General features: G+C 36.7%; 1 pseudogene; it reads left to right on the plus strand.

Moving 5' to 3' along the window:
- Nucleotides 1–1,159: 1,159 nt before the first annotated feature.
- Nucleotides 1,160–16,454, plus strand: LOC132853800 (uncharacterized; annotated as a pseudogene).
- The last annotated feature ends 1,737 nt before the right edge of the window (nucleotides 16,455–18,191 follow it).

Genomic DNA, 18,191 nt, shown 5'->3' on the forward strand with positions numbered 1-18,191 from the left:
GGCAAGGCAAGGCAAGTTTATTTGTATAGCACATTTCGTACACAGAGGTCATTCAAAGTGCTTTACATAGAAATTAGAAAACAGTTTATAAGAGAGAAAAAAAATATATGTAAAAATAAGAGACATATGATAAAATCATAATAAAAACAAAGAACAATTAAAGATATAAAAATAAATGTGATTTCAATAAAAAACAGTTTAAAATATGTTAAAAAGAATAAAACAGTAGTAAAAGTAATTTGGATAAAAAGTGCAGTCAGTGTGAAGCAGCACAGTGCTCATTTAGTAAATGCAGAGTTAAACAGATGTGTTTTTAATCTTGATTTAAAAGTGTCTACTGTTGAAGCACATCTGATCTCTTCTGGAAGCTGATTCCAGCTATAGGTGGCATAATAACTAAATGCTGACGCACCTTGTTTTGAATAAACCCTTGGTATCTCTAATTGACCTGATCCTAATGATCTGAGTAGTCTGCTTGGTTTATATTTAATTAGCATATCTGTAATGTATTTCGGTCCTATAAGTGCTAAACGGGCACTAATGCAAGAAATAATAAGGGAATAAAGAATGTGTGCACTTGTTTTTATTTTTGTTTATTATTTTAAAATGATTATCATAGTGTTTAGTTTAGGGTTCTCTCATGTGAAAAACTGTATTTTCCAACAAAAGTGGAGTGAAACATATTTTAAAATAGAATTCTTGATGCAACATCTAACATTTATATTTTCACTGGAACCGTCATAAATGTAAATTCTAACATCATTAAATATTTGCATTAATTGGATAATTCTTTTAATGTATTGGATTTATTTACAGTAGATGGTTCCTTAAATTAGAATTAATTGATTTTTTTTTAATTTAATTTTAATTTAATATTAAATTAATATTAGTATCTAAACACCATATAAAAGTGTATTTTAGTATAAAAACAAACTACCACAGGCATGAAAATTATTTCTTTTCTTGGGTGCTTTCTTTTTTTTTAATGCAGATGCTCTAAAGGTTTAGCCAATATCATGTGTCAAACTAAATTTTCAAAATTGTATGTATAATTATCTAATTATAAAGCATTCCAGGTGGATCAAGGGAGAGGCTTTAGTGTAATTATTTTGTTTTCATTTACTTGTATTCAAAATACTATATATAAGGAGATCAGAGCCAGTGGTGCAGCACTTCAACACATCCCACAGCATCTACATCAAACATCACTGCTTCAACACATTCAGCATCATGATGCTCTGCCTGAAGCTCACTCTACTCACCAGTAAGTTTCTTCCATACTGTTCCTTATAAAATCCATGTGTGTGTTAATCTAATTTTTACCTCTTCCATTTGTGTTTGTTATCTGTGTTTGCTTTACAGTGCTTATTGCAGCACCTGGCTTGCGTGTTAGTCTTAGTAAGTTTGCGAAAGCTTACTCTACTCACCCATAAGTAACAGGAGAAATAATATTAGAATAAAATAAAATAATGAAAAAATTATTAGAATGAATTTTATGTTAATTGTAAGATTGTGTTTTACTGTATTGGTCAACTGATTAGGTCAACGGGTTCCTGGTCAAATGATTCCTGTTCCTACAGGTAATATATAAAAACATTATTTCAAATAACCTAACATGTGATAACTGTTTTACAGAAAACCTGAAGCAATCAGTCAGGTTGATGATATCTGTGTGATTAATCAGTTCTTTCAGAAAATGTGATTACCTGTGATGGTGATGTCCAGCGTCTCACTTGTGGTAAGTTTAAGCGTTTTTCATACTGTGTAGTGGCATGAAAACATTGCATTATTATAGAAAAGTAGATACAGCAGTGATGTAAGTCTATATTTCTTTACATTTGAATGAATAATGTATGTTCTTTTTTTTCCAGACACTGGAGTGATAAACGTGATGTCTACTGTGTATGGCCGTACGGATGACAAAATCTGCAGTACTGGACGTCCCCGTCTTCAAGATAATGACATCCACTGTTACAGTACTATTTCCACTATTGCTGACAGGTTCAGTATTTCTTCAGTTATTATATACAAAAAGATCTACCAATTGTGGCAGAAATTTAAACAAGTGATTTAATATAAATTCTAGAATTCAATAATTGATACCACTGCACTGCTAAATGCTGAAATCTAGTTTATCACAAAGTGTTGATTAATGTTCTACAAAAGCAGCTCTATATAAAATACAACAGGACTGTGCTTAATACCTTATTCTTTCTAGAGTAACTATTTTTACATGGGATCTTGTATTGCTAACATTGTACATGATCTAATTTTTTGAACGTGTAATTGGTGATATGGTAAAGTTTCCAATGAACAACTGATTACATAATACTTATAGAAGGAGTTTTAAGTATCAGCGCTTTTTTTTAAACGAGACATTACTTTGGAATTAGAGGAACAAAATGCTTCAAGACACGCTGTTTTGAATTGATAGTCAATTCAATCAGCTACAGTACAGTTGCTCTGTTTCACACTGGGGTCAATCACACCAGAGCAGCTTTCACTAGCCAGACTTAAATTAACAATAGTAAGAGAAATTCACTCTCCCAGAGTTGCATCAACCCTTCTGAGCTAAATAGACTTGCATTATGATTGTATTTTTCTTCGTGATAATTAGAATGAGAGAATTTCTACATATTAAAGTTCTTTCATTTCTTTTTTCCAAAATTCTCAAAATAATAAGCTTACACCATAACCCTCTGAGAGCATTTGGTCTGTTTACCCAAACAGATGTAACGGACTAAGAGAGTGTGAGGTAAAGACGGATTTGCTTGACACCCATGACCCATGTATAGGAATCGATAAATATTACAACACCACGTACAAGTGCATCAATGGCAGTAAGTAGTCTATAGAGTGGGAGTGTGTTTTATGTCTTATGAAATTGGTATCAAATTGCAGGATCCAAGATGTTCACTGTCAACACACTAATACTGATCCAATAGTGATACCTCTTGCTCACCTTCTGCAAGCTTCTGTTGGCAATTTATGCAAAACATTAAAGTAGAGTGATGTGCTTTATTCAATGCTCATGTGCAATCGCATCATGCTATTTAGTATTATATTAGAATATTATATTGTATGCATTTGCTTTGTCTTGTTTATCTAGATGTATCTGTCGTCTGTGAACATGGCTACCGCACACTGGACTGTGGTAAGAATGTTTTTTTCTTATAGTTGCAGTACTAAGTTATTTATGTACTTTAATGTTTCTGCTACTCTACAGTAAGCTCGTCTGTATATCTGTGCAGGAGCAAATACTATTGAGATCTTGAATGCGAACTTTGGGCGTGCTGATTCTGTAACCTGTTCAAGTGGAATTCCCAACGGTTTGACCCAGAACACCAACTGCTTCGCTCCAAACACATTCTCAGCTGTGGCGACACTGTAACCATTTTGTTTGTCCATTCTTTATTTTTTTTACTTTTACTTAGTAGACTGACTTCTTGTTGAATGCTAAAAGAGACCATGTTAACATCTTACTTTCATGTTCAGGTGCAATGGTCTGAAGAAGTGCACAGTTGAAGCTTCCTCCACCATCTTTACAGATCATTGTAAAGAAACTGCTAAGTACCTCACAGTGTCCTATACCTGCACCGTTAAAGTGTGAGTTTCTCCCTGACAATTCTTTTTTAAACCTCTTTTCAGTAACATTGAATAAACAGGAAAGAAATAAAGTTATTTTATATAATTAATTTCTAATAATTATAATAATATTTTATTTAAGTTAAAAAAGTAATTAATTTCAGTAAAATTGAAGTACATACTTTTAAACAAAGTCTAATACATTACAGCTTTTATTCAGTATTTATTCATTATGCACATATACAGTGACGCTAAATCTATAATGTTTATTTTTGTTTGTATATTCAATCTTGGGTAAGACCTCTAAGCCCCTTTTCACAATAATGTCTATCCATTTAATTACAGAATTTAAATACAGCATATGCAATCTTTTTTAATTTAAACAATTAATATGTTTTCTGCAGGTTTCCCTGAAATGGTCTTCCTGGTCTGTATTCCTTTTTCAACTCATTATATTATATTATATTATATTATATTATATTATATTATATTATATTATATTATAATTATATTATATTATATTATTAATTCTACAATACAAATACTATATGAAAGATATTTTATGTTCTATATTACAACTATACTTTTTTCCTGCTAGCCACAAACTAAAGGGACTGCAGCTTTCTCCCCAGTGGCCTCTGTTCAGTCTGAAAAGGAATCAGCTTTAAATATGCAACCATGCACAACATACTGTAAAGTGCTGGAGTCTGAGTCGTGGAATACTTCACTTTTGCATGTTATATAATCAACTACTCTAATATATATATTTTTCAAACTTGTAATCATCTCCTCTTAAACTAATCGACTTTGTTGATGGGCAATAAACTATCATCTGAGTGCAAGCATAACAGACGAGTTTTGTGTGAATTCCATGACTCCATAAGCTCATTAAAAAAATGTAATCCAAAGACAGAATACAGGTAAATAATGCAAGGTTGTAATACACTTATATACTACATTGACAGTGCATGTCAAGTGTTTAATATAATAAACCATAAAATATGGAAAAAATAATTAAGGGCTGGGTGGAATAATTGTATCGTAATGTTTCTTGGGGGGGCACGGTGGCTTAGTGGTTAGCATGTTCGCCTCACACCTCCAGGGTTGGGGTTTGATTCCCACCTCCGCCTTGTGTGTGTGGAGTTTGCATGTTCTCCCCGTGCCTCGGGGGTTTCCTCCGGGTACTCCGGTTTCCTCCCCCGGTCCAAAGACATGCATGGTAGGTTGATTGGCATCTCTGGAAAATTGTCCGTAGTGTGTGATTGCGTGAGTGAATGACAGTGTGTGTGTGTGCCCTGTGATGGGTTGGCACTCCGTCCAGGGTGTATCCTGCCTTGATGCCCGATGACGCCCGAGATAGGCACAGGCTCCCCGTGACCCGAGGTAGTTCGGATAAGCGGTAGAAAATGAGTGAGAGAGAGTGAGTGTTTCTTGGTTTTAAACACGTTGTAGATTTAATTATTTGATAAAGTCTTACATTTTATAGCGTAAAGAAAACTTGGGGCCAATGTGCAAACAAATTTTCCTATTTTATTCTTTTATGTTTTTGATGGATCAATATTTCATCTCTTTAAACCCTGGTTTGAGCATTGTGTAGTGTAGGAAAATAAGACATATACAACATACTATATGATACTGTCAAGCCTGGAGACTGGACACACATTATCCTACTTTAGGAAGTCTTGTAATCATATGCTTTCACATTGGGGTGAGATTTTTGTGGCACAAAATACTTTAGTCCTTTAAACAGTAGTTTGAGCAGTATATACATATACAGTAGGACATACTGTATTTAACACAACTTCTTGTCAGTAAACATAATCTTTTGTCCTATTTAAACACAGTGAACATAAACATTGTAGAAAAAAAGGCCATTGTTATTGTTGACTAAGATGCTGCTGCCTATGTCTTAAATTTACATTTATGGCATAAATAAACAAATAAATATATCTGCCCACTATAGACACAGGGCTAGCTCTGGCCCTAAAGCAACAGCTAACTAACTTGCTAGAAGTAAAAAAAAAGATCTGAAGTACAAAAAAACTACTGCTGACATATACAACATTACCATTGCCCTATTGTGTTCATAATTAACTGATCAGGAATTTTTTTTTTGCATGGATATAATTCCCATATTCTACATTTCCCCAAATGCCAGCTTTTATTCTTCAATGTGTAATTTGACATTGCTTTGTTTTTTGTGCCTTCAAGAGTGATACAGTATATGTAGAATTTTCTATGTTTAATGTGCTTCTCTGTATTGTGCTTTACTTTGAAATAGTCACCAATCAAAGGACACTTTCATGGGGCATTAATAATTAACACAAATATCACTTTTAAAATTTAAATATTATTCATTTAATTGAGTTTAAATTTCATATTTATGTGCAGACATTTTGTCAAATATAAAGCAGTATTTGTCCAAAAACATTTAATAGTCCAGTAAACATTCCAAACACATTCAAGCTACATTTTGCTCTTGAAATTTTTATTCATTCATCTGGTGGCTGGTGCAACAGAGTGACGGCAGAGAGAAAAGCAGAGTCGTATTGCTCTACCAGTGTTTCACAGATAGGATGTGTTCAGTAGGATAGATATTTTTATAGGTCTGCAAACATAAACCTTGTGTGACTCAGCAGAAAAAACGCACCTCGCCCTGACAAGATAAAAGCGGAGAGAAACAGTGGCGGTTCAGCACCATGGTAAGCACACTAACAATTCTCCCTAGTGCTACAGTGCCATGGTCAGTGCTGCTGTATTAGAGTACGAGGCAGGGCGGCCAAACTCCCGCCAAAAAGCAGAAAGCCAATCAGGAGCGCCACTGTGGCACTCACCCTCTGCCTGGGAAACACAGCAGAGAGCTAGGCTCAGCAGAGAAAGGGATGTAAGATGGGAAGAGGATCTAATTCACTGTCTCCCTTGTTTTTAATTGTTTCAGATTTGCTAAAGGAAGCTTCGCCTGCCTACTGAGCCCAAGCCACTCTCCTGGGACCAAGCTCCCCTCACCTCACCGTTGGCTGTGCTTTCCACTCCAACATTTTTCCCTGCTCCCTGACCAGTGCTGCTCCGTTTCTCTCTCTCTCTCTCCCTCCCTCTATCTCTCTCTCACTCCCTCACCCCCACTGCACCCAACACCAAATAAACTGCACAACGTGTGTTTGACTTCTCGGCTAAGTGCTGCTCTTTCATATCCACCTCTCTAGAGTGCCCTACACTGGTGGAAAATGTGGGCATCGGTCACGGGAAGAAGCCCCTGCCCTCTTCGTGGAGCAGATCCTACAGCATTTACTGCAGTCCAGCTTGCACCAGCATGCGGTAACCCAGGAGTTGCTCAATTTATAGAAGGTCACTCTGCCTGATCCCGGCCGCAATGCTCAGTACCGACTCAGCAAACTGACAGCGTAGGACAGTTGAGGCTTTCCTGGACACATTTGAGTGTACAGCAGACCAGGAGGGCTGGTCTAAGTGGGATTGGCCTGATGCTTTATCCTTGCTACTCAGCGTAGATGTTCAATTGGCCTACTATGCCATTGACGCCAAAAATGCAGCCTACAAGATTACAAGATGCAAGATTACAACCTAGTGAATCAGGAAATCCACAGGCAAGTTCCATAAGTGGCAGTATGATCCCAGAAGCAATCCCAGCTTCCAAATGGATGAACTACTGTGAATCGTCCAGAGATGGCTGCAGTATGACCAGCTAACCACCAAGGAGGTCGCCAAGAGGGTGGCCATGGTCCAGTCCCTGTCACACCAGTCACAATGATAGCCGGAGCTGGTCAGGGAGAGAAGGAAAATGAGCACTGCCCCATTCCTGCCTCAGGCTTACAAGCAGTGGCTCACATGGTGCAGCTTACACACCTCTGCAGCCCCAGAAGCACCACAACCCATTGTGGAGGTAGAAGGGCGGCCTGTCTACATGCTCCTCGAATCGGGGAGCACAGTTATTCTAGAACAAACAACCCTCCTGCCTTCTACAAAGCTGGCGGAGAGGTTAGTGGTCTCGTGTATCCATGGCGATGCCCGCTCTGTCCCCGCCTCACAGGTTAAGACCAGCATCAAGGTCAGTGATTGGCCACTCCTCATATCACAGACCTCTCTGTCCCCCTCCTACTTGGACACGTGGCCGGCATCGATGAACGCGAAGGTTCTAGCCTTCTGCCGGGCTTGCGCTCAGTGCCAGCGGACCTCCCCTCAGAAACCTGCGCCTGTGCCTCTCACCCTTTTCCCATCATCGATGTACCATTTGAAAGGATAGGCATGGATCTCGTTGAGCCACTTCCGTAGTCAGCCCAGGGCCATGAATACATCCTAGTGATCGTAGACTACGCCACTCGGTACCCCAAGGTGCTCTCTGTGGGAAATTTTCTTGTACAATTATATGAAGTAGGAAAAGAGTGAAGTAGGGAGAAGGTAAAGAAGAAGCATACGGTATAGGGTAGTTAAACATTATATGGTAAGCGGCCCATTAAGCTTGTGGAGGCCCCAGAAGAACATAGGTAAAAGTCATGAACATAGGAACATAAGTCATGAATATGGAAAAGTAAAAGACATCAACACACCCACTATGGTATAAAAACACATACACACAGGAATAAAGCTCAATGCTGAGCATAAACTTTAATAAATCGCACAACCCATAGAGGAATTGCAGCTGAAAAAACACAATGCATTTCATTAAGCACGTATGGACCATTTTCACATAAACAGGTCCTGTACACTTAGAACATTCAGTTAATAAGAAGCTGGTAGCAACAGCACTAAAGGCTATCTAAAGAATCAGGACAGCGGAAGAAAGCAGAGGATCATATAGGAAAGAATGTTAATAATCATTAAACTTCCAAGTTCAAGGGAGACCATACATACCCATGGCAGAATGAGAGTTGTGTTGAAAAAAAAGGCTCAGAGAAAAAATAAAGATTACAGCACAGAAAACAACTTCTAAACACCATTGCCTGATGATGTAGAAATGAGGCTATAGCCTGATGAAGTGGGAATGGGCCTATAAGTTAAAAGATAATGGAAAACTTAGGTAACAAGGTATATAGGTAAAACAGTGAATGAACACTGGAATGAGTGCGTGAGCTGAATTTTTACTAGTAAGGCTGAAGGAAGGAGGGCATGTCTGAACAGTATATAAGGCCACAGTAGCTAACGATATTTCTGTGTTTTGTAGAAGTTTTGATGTTTGAGAGATTTAAAGTATAAAGTATCACACTGGTAGGCTTGGGCAAGAGATAAAAAAGGTTTCACAATTTATTGTGTTCTGCTGAACAGCAGGACCCCACACTCCTCATGTAGCCTGAGAGAGGAAGGGCCCTGATCATTGATTACATCAAGATTTTATAGACAGAATTCAAAGAAAGACATGTAAAAGCAAAACATGATCAGTCATTGGCTCAAAATCAGTGCCTGCTCATCTACTGATCAAGCTAATCTGGACCTGCCAAGGTCTGCTAGAAGGCCTACTAGAAGGTTTACTGGAAGCTGTTTCTGCCTAATTCCCGACAACTTGTCTCCAGTCCCCTCTGCCCTTGTCATAATCCACAACAGCTACAAGGGAAAAGCATAGAAGGACAAGGCCTTACAAACATCATTAGAGTAGAAATTTCCACCACAATTCCCTCCTTTTGTCCCTGGGACAATACACAAAATTTTACTAATCATTAATCTGTAACCAAATCTAAACTTTAAATGATATATACCAGTATTATTATTCAACTACTTGACCAACTACTTGATTCACACTATTATTAATCAATTGCTTAATTAGTATTAGTTAATTAATTAATTAGTTAAGTAGTTAATTAATTACTTAGTTAATTAGTATCAATTAATCAGTTATGAATATATTCCCATATGCCTTAAACTAAGCTTAATCATGTACAATCTCACATCAGCGTATCATTTCCCCTATAGGGTTTTCATGAATGCTTCATAAAATACATGATCTTCATTGGACAATATGCTGTTTTTGTGGGGATGGAACCCGTACATAAAAAAATGCAAATAAAGGCAAAGCATTAAACATCAATCTCATTGTGACTTTTCTACAAGTCACTACTGTCCGTATTCAGATTTGTCTGTTTCTGGATTAGTCTGGGCAGATGAAATAGTCCATTCCGTATCATTGTCAACATCGTCCAGTTTCACTAGTTGTTTGGTCGTTAGATTGGACATTATGATGTATGAAGGACATTATGAAGTCCAATGTAATGTAATGATAACGCATTTATATGTGCAAGGGTCAAACAAACATAATAAGATAAATACCACACTCACAAGTAGCATCAACTGGACAAACTTGTATCCCTGATACCAGCTGGTTTGTTTACTGTCTTTGTGACTGAACAATCAGGAGTCTATGAGCCTTGTTATAGTTAAAGGACAGCCTGGGCATGTTAAAGTCTAAACATGAATTGGAAACAGTCATCCTTTATACTAATATCACAGTTGACACAATATAAATAATCCCCTTAAGCTAAGACAAAAAAAAAAATTAAAAACATGAGCAAGGACAAGATCATTATAAACAAACAAAAAAACAGATATGTGTACTTGCAATACATAATCCACTTACCTCCTAAACTAATCCACATTATGGATAATTGTGCAATAAAGTCTAAATGCCAGGTTGAGCTGTGTGTGTTAATGTGCAGTCATTGTTCTAACATATTGAGACAAAACAAAATACAATAAACATTTCAAGCACATCAGATAAGTGGCAAAAGGAATCTGAAGACAAAAGACAAGTAAAGGGTTTAAGGCTGTTATACAAGTAGACAGAGTTATGAGATAAGCAACTTACACAATAGAGCCAACAGAAAGACTAAGGTTGGGGATTTTCTTATATTTTTTTTGAATAATGAAAGTACAGTGTAAAATGTGTTGTCTTAAGAAAATTAATAAATAAGTTAGAATAAAAATAAATAAATAAATAATCTCTAGATAATTCACTAGAGGGCAAAATAGAGCAATAAAAACGGGTCATAAGCAGAGCTAGTAATATGCGTTTCTTCTTTAACAAACATTTTGATGGTGTTTTACTGCAATGGCTAGCAAAGGAAACTCACGAAAAGTCACATGATGTATTATACTGTCTTGTTTAGCACATGTAACATCTTTCTTCTCACTCTCCCACACTTTAAAATCAGTGCCCTAAAATACATATCCGTGTTAGGGAAAACACAGGAATGGAGACCCCCTTCAGGTACACCTCCATTCACAAGTGTTCGTCTTGTCTTATTACAAAAATAGCATAATAAATTCCAGTGCTTAATATGTTCATTAATTAATAATCAATATTGTGGAGGTGTGGAGGAGTGGACAACGATCTCACTGAGGTAAGCGGCTGCATAGGGCCAGTGAGGCTTTAGAACCGTTGAACTGGGTAACCTGGTTATGTCACCAGAAGTTCTTACACAGCCGCAGGAAGCCATCTGGTTTTGGGACAATGGTCTGGTTTCTCCTCCTTCTCGGGGGGCTGGTATCCATAATACCATCCCATAGCATCTTTTCCACCTTTTCTTTGATAGCTCGCTTTCGGGCTTCTGGTACCCGATAAGGCCACCACTCCCAGAGTGGTTTTGAACTTGTGGCAGACCAAATGCTCAAGCTGATTCTGGGATGGAGTTCAGCTCCTCTCCTCAGCAAAGTACGCTCTAGGGGATCTGTGGTACTGACAGCAAGAGCAGATACAACAGGCACAAGCTTTATTAATTTTTAACAGATTGATATGCCATTGTTTTAATGCCCACTTACCTGTTTGTTGCAGTTGGTAGTTCACGGGCCCCACTTGCTCCACTACTATGTACTGTACAAGCCTTGCAAGCAGGCCAGGAATGTACAGGAAGTGTCATAGGCCAGCAGGAGGGAATGGTCACTGGTCTGGAATTCTCTGGGTTGAGCATAGCAATTTTAGACCCTCTACAGCTTGTAGGTGCGCCATTAAAATAGTGGGCACTTTATCAAAACGCTCTTGTATTAATGGAAGTCTTGGAACTGACCTGGATCACCAGCAACAGGATGAGGGGCGCCGGTGCTATCTTCTGCTGATGGTGGAAATGCAAAAGTGTCACATTGAAACAAAACAGTTTTGTATGAAATTAAAAGGTGATAGTCTAAAATAAGGTTATATCCTTATTGTTGTATTTAGTGTGCAGGAGACTATAGGCCTAAAAATAAGTCATTGTAATTTCAGAATTCAGGACTTTGAATGGTGTTTGGTAAACATTCATAACTTCTAATCCTGTCAGCTGAAAACAACTTTAATGAAAACAAGTTCTATTTAATAAATGATTTAATTATTAAGGATTAATATAAAAACATAACGTTTGCCATCAGTAATTCATTGTGCCTGTTAAATAAGTTAAAGAACTTGAAGAATATTATTCATATTACTACAATCAGCAGAAGTCTGAATACTATGAATACTATTCATATCACTACAAATAAACCTGAAAGGACCATAGAAAATAAGAACAGGTGAGTGTTTTTATTTTCCATGGTCCTTTCAGGTTTATTTAACTGAAACAATGTGCCTGTCAAGTTCACAGAATATGAATACAGAATTTCTTCGTTCCATATGTGTCAGTCATAATAGTTATTATTTTATTTTGTATGGTACAAACAGTCATAGTGTTGTAGCATACAAAGTGTACAAGACCTTGACATCTGTGCATCATTCCACAGAAGCAAACCTGATAGGACCATAGAAAATAGAACTTTTATCTATGTAAAATGCTGTGATAAAGCTGCTCATTTTAAACTATAATCATTCAGTTATTATCTGTGTCTTGTTTCAACTCAGGGGCATCTGGTGTGATGTTTGATTGATTGATTGATTGATTGATTGATTGATTGATTGATTGATTGATTGATTTAAAAATACCAAATGCGCAATATTATGGTTTGACTTTTAGCTAGTGAAGTATTTTGCCACAAACCAGGACACAGAAAATTATATGTCTTCTTACAGTAGCATATATTATTTTATCATCACTTTTAGCTGTTTCAGAATGGAATGCAGGTAGACAAGAGAGGCAGGTACATTTAAAGCTAAAGATTGAGCTCCTCTTTTTTAATTTTCTCGTCTCAATTTTATTGAAAAAAACTAAAATGTGTTATGTTGCCTGGAGGTAATATGGTACAAAAAGGGTTAAGTAATCGCCTCTCATAATGTTGGATATTAGAAAAAATAGTTCTTTTAATTTTGTAACTCTTTTTTTCCATCTGGTTTAAAATCTCAGAAAAAGCAAACCTGCAAACCTGTTTGTCATTAAACTGATTATAATGAAACCATAATAGCTTGACCTATATTTATATATATATATATATATATATATATATATATATATATATATATATATATATATATATATATATATATATATATATATATATATACATATTTAGATACAAATAAAATTATATTTAACTATCTCCAATCATAAATCATCCTTGGGATCTAGGGAGAGGCTTTAGTGCGATGTTTTTGTTTTCAGTTACATGATATACTATATATAAGGAGAGCAGAGCCAGTGGTGCAGCACTTCAACACATCCCACAGCATCTACATCCAACATCACTGCTTCAACACATTCAGCATCATGATGCTCTGCCTGAAGCTCACGCTACTCACCCGTAAGTTTCTTTCATACTTTTCCATATGAACTCCATAGTGGACTTAAATTAATTTTTACATCTTCCATCTGTGTTTGTTACCTGTGTTTACTTTACAGTGCTTATTGCAGCACCTGGTTTGTGTGTTTCTGGAGGTAATATTTTAATGCCATCAAACACCTTTTTCATATAACCTAACATGTGATAACCGTTTTACAGAGAACATGCACAAATTAGTCAGGTTTATTTCAAATATCTGTGTGAATAATTTGTTCTTTCAGAAACTGTGATTACCTGTGATGGTGATGTTCAGCGCCTCTCTTGTGGTAAGTTTAAATGTCTTTCATAGTGTAGAGCTGTATAAAAACATTGCATTATTAAAGGAAACTAGATAAAGCAAGGCTGTAAGTCTGTATTCGATGTGTTTTAGACACTGGAGTGATACTGGTCACAACTACTGTGTACGGCCGTTCGGATAGCACAATCTGCAGTAATGCACCTCGACATCTTAAGGTTACTGATACCAGCTGCTCCAGCAACGTTTCAACTATTGCTGACAGGTACAGTGTTTCTTGGCTTATACACAATAGATGTACAATAACTGGCAGAAATGTAAACAATGTTCATTTATTATCAATTTTATAAATGTAAGAAATAATTGATGCCACTGTGCTACTAAGTGCTAGAATCTAAAGAAGATGTACAATTGTATAGTCATACAACAGCATGACTATACAATAGACAACATTACTGTTGCAAACTTTATATTAATAAACTTGTTTAATACATTATAATTGGGGGGCACGGTGGCTTAGTGGTTAGCACGTTCGCCTCACACCTCCAGGGTTGGGGGTTCGATTCCCACCTCCGCTTTGTGTGTGTGGAGTTTGCATGTTCTCCCCGTGCCTCGGGGGTTTCCTCTGGGTACTCCGGTTTCCTCCCTCGGTCCAAAGACATGTATGGTAGGTTGATTGGCATCTCTGGAAAATTGTCCGTAGTGTGTGATTGCGTGAGTGAATGAGAGTGTGTGTGCCCTGCGATGGGTTGGCACTCCGTCCAGGGTGTATCCTGCCTTGATGCCAGATGACGCCCGAGATAGTTCGGATAAGCGGAAGAAAATGAGTGAGAGAGAATACATTAAAATTTCTATAGTAATTTCTTACACTTGTATGGCTAATACTAATTATTAATTCTGTTAACAGATGTTTATTTAATATTTATGACAGGAGTTTCAGTGTATCAGTGCTTTGTAACGATCAGTAAGGTTTCCAGCAAGGACATGTTTTGTCTTGTTCATTTCAGGAACAAAAAGAGTTTGTGCTGGTGAGGAAATAACAGTCTAAAGCTGCTGTAAACTATAAATAAGGGAAACTGACTTAATGTTCCACTGCATTAAAGATAACTGTAAAGGTATAAAATGTATGATACATAACCCTGTTAATTGTATTTGGTCTGTTTACCCAAACGGATGCGATGGACTAAAAGAGTGTGAGGTAAAGACAGATTTGCTTGGCAGCTCTGACCCATGCAAAGGAACCTACAAATACTACACTACCACTTACGACTGCATCAATGCCCGTAAGTAGTCAATGCCTGGGATTGTTTTGGTGTTGGCAAGTGAACCTCCAGCCCAGCGTCAAAACCCTAACCAATTTTCCATTCTGAAACCTATCACCACCACCATGGTTCTTGGTTTGGATGAAGTTCTAGGATGAAGAGTAGTGTTGGGTAGCTTCTTCATAAAATATACTTATGAAAGCTCTTTCATTTACTTTATCTCCTTTATCTAGGGGATGTTGTGGTCTGTGAGTACGGCTACCGCACACTGGACTGTGGTAAGAACAATTTGTCCTCATGTTTGCAGTATTAAGTTTTTAATTATTTTTTATGTTGCTGCTGAACTAACACAGGCTTGACTGTATATTTGTACAGGAGTGAATACAATTCATATCATAAATGCAAACTTTGGGCGCGCTGATTCTGTAACCTGTTCAAGTGGAATCTCCAACAGTTTGACCCGGAACACCAACTGCTACACTCCAGACGTATTCTCAACAGTCACCTCACTGTGAGAGCTTAGTTTGTGTGAAAAAAATCTTCCATTTTACATAACCTTTTAGATCTACTTAAGTGCTATCATGTGATCATAAAAAGGCTAGGTTAACATTTGCTTTTGTTTACAGGTGCAATGGACAGCACAGTTGCAGAATCTTCCACCACTATCTTTAAAGATTCTTTGTAAAGGAACTGCTAAATACCTCACAGTGTCCTATACGTGCTTACGTGAGTAATCTGACACAGAAAAGAACTTGACTAAAAGTTGCTTACGGCAAATAACTTTAATGTAGATAACATTAAAGTAAACAAGAGCAAATTAATTCAAATAAGATTAAACCTAGCCTTATTAATATTTATGTTTACTAAGAAACTAAACATAATCTTTTATGCACCTGTAGCATCAACAGTCATTAATTTCCTTTATTTCAAAACAGTTGCAGGGTAAATGAATGAAAATGTATTTATTTTAATTTCAGAAAAATTAAAGTCCAATAAATTCTATCTTTATTTATTCATCATGCACACTCAAAGTAATGGATGGTTTTATTTATTATTTGGTTTTATTTCATTTATTATATTTCAAACACTTAATATGTTCCCTGCAGAGACACTTGTGACCTGTGAAAACAATACTGCTAACCTGACATGTGGTTTGTGCCGCTATTTTACCCCTTTTTAATATCAAATTTTATCTCATCATTTATTAACCTATAAGAAGTCATTAATTTAACTTTTATGTACTAGGACAGTTGAGTAGTGATGAGTGTTATACCAAGTAAATTCCTTTTCCATTGCTTACATTAATAGTCTGTTTTTGTGATAAATGCTTTCAGGTAATCTCAAAATCGAGATCAGCAGTGCTAGCTTTGACCGAACCGATTCCACCACATGTTCTTCAGGACAACCTGCCAGTCAAATTTCCAACACAGCGTGCTCCTCCTCTAGTGCACTAGACATAGTTGATAGGTAACAGAAGCAGAAGTGTGACCTTTATCAGTACACATAATTATTATCCTTAGAATACAGTACTGATGTCTGTGGATAAGAATTGAATTTTATTAAATAAAAAAATTAAATCCCTATTGGTTTCCAGGTGTAATGGAGAGAGCAGCTGTCAGGTACCTGCTACAAATGATGTATTCTCTGAACCCTGCAGTGGCACCTATAAGTACATGTACAGGTGCATCTAACTGTGAGTTTCTTTCTTTCTGTCTCTGTCTTTCTCTCTTTGATTTATAACACAGTGTTGAGGAATTCTCTCAATGCTGGCTTGTCAGAAAGTCATTAATATTCTATAACATCAGACGTGATCATAGTGCTAGCTAAAATTTAAATGACATTTTTATAATAATTCTAATACATTATCTATGTTATACATTATACGTTATCTATTTCTATATTTACAAACCATGTCTCCAAGCATTTTTTAACATGAAAAGGCCTTTAGGAGAGAAGACTTTCTGTTTATATCTACCATGAAGTAAGTGATAAAAGGATCTAACTCTGTCTTATAGTTGGTTCGTTAAAAATAGTTAAAAAGTAATAATCTGAAAATTGCTTTTGTAAAGGGGAATTAAAATAGGGTTGTTATGAAACCTTCACATCACTGATCACATTCATTCATTCATTCATTTTCTACCGCTTATCCGAACTACCTCGGGTCACGGGGAGCCTGTGCCTATCTCAGGCGTCATCGGGCATCAAGGCAGTATACACCCTGGACGGAGTGCCAACCCATCACAGGGCACACACTCAATCACTCACACAATCACACACTAGGGACAATTTTCCAGAGATGCCAATCAACCTACCATGCATGTCTTTGGACCTGGGGAGGAAACCGGAGTACCCGGAGGAAACCCCCAAGGCACGGGGAGAACATGCAAACTCCACACACACAAGGTGGAGGCGGGAACCAAACCCCAACCCTGGAGGTGTGAGGCGAACGTGCTAACCACTAAGCCACCGTGCCCCCTCACTGATCACATAACACTGTTAATGTTTTTTTCTATAACATGATTCTTGACATTTTAATGCTTAATTATGTCAAAAGTGTGAGAGCAAACAAGCCACAATGAAAAGTTGTAAGTCCAAAGTTTTAAAATGTAGTCAAAAATAACATTCCTACTTATTGTTAATTTTGTACAAAATCTCAAAAGATGATACAATACAAAATATTCCAAACTTATAAAAATATACTTTTTTTAAATGTATTTTTTATGTTCATCTTGTAGTCAAAGCAATAATGTATATAATCTTTTATACAGTATGATAGTTATTATATATTTACTATTCTTTTTTTCCTGCTATTCATAGACTTAAGGGAGTCTTTCTCCCAAGTGGCCTCTGCTAAGTCTGAAAAGGAATCAGGTTTAAATATGTAACCAGTCTGGGTTTTGGGATACTTCCATTTTGTTTTATAATCAATTGCTCTAACGATTTTATTTTGGAAACTTGTAATCATAAAGATCCTGCTATTATCCTGCAATAAACTATCCTCTGAGTGTAAGCATAACCGATGAGAGTTGTGTGAATTTATGAGCAGTTGAAATTCAGCCAGTGCATGTCTAATCCACAAGCCAATAAAAAAGGTCATAAGAAACAGCCTCAGTGTTGTGATACAAAAAGTCAATATTAAGAGATCATTAATTAAACTCCTTAAGTTATTAAAGACATTCATGCACAGACAATACATGAAAATATTTTAATATGTTTACGGCATCCAGAGAGACTTACATTTTATTTAATTATTATACATCTGAGTAATGGAGGGTTAAGGGCCTTGCTCAGGGGCCCAACCGTGGCTGCTTGGTGGAACTGGGATTCAAACTTACAACCTTCCAATTGGTAGTCAAACACTAGGCTACCACATCCTGCCTAATACGTTAAACAGTTGTCTAATTATTTAACATTACACACAACATTAC

The sequence above is a fragment of the Tachysurus vachellii genome, chromosome 11 (assembly GCF_030014155.1).
Source record: "Tachysurus vachellii isolate PV-2020 chromosome 11, HZAU_Pvac_v1, whole genome shotgun sequence".
Classification (NCBI taxonomy): domain Eukaryota; kingdom Metazoa; phylum Chordata; class Actinopteri; order Siluriformes; family Bagridae; genus Tachysurus; species Tachysurus vachellii.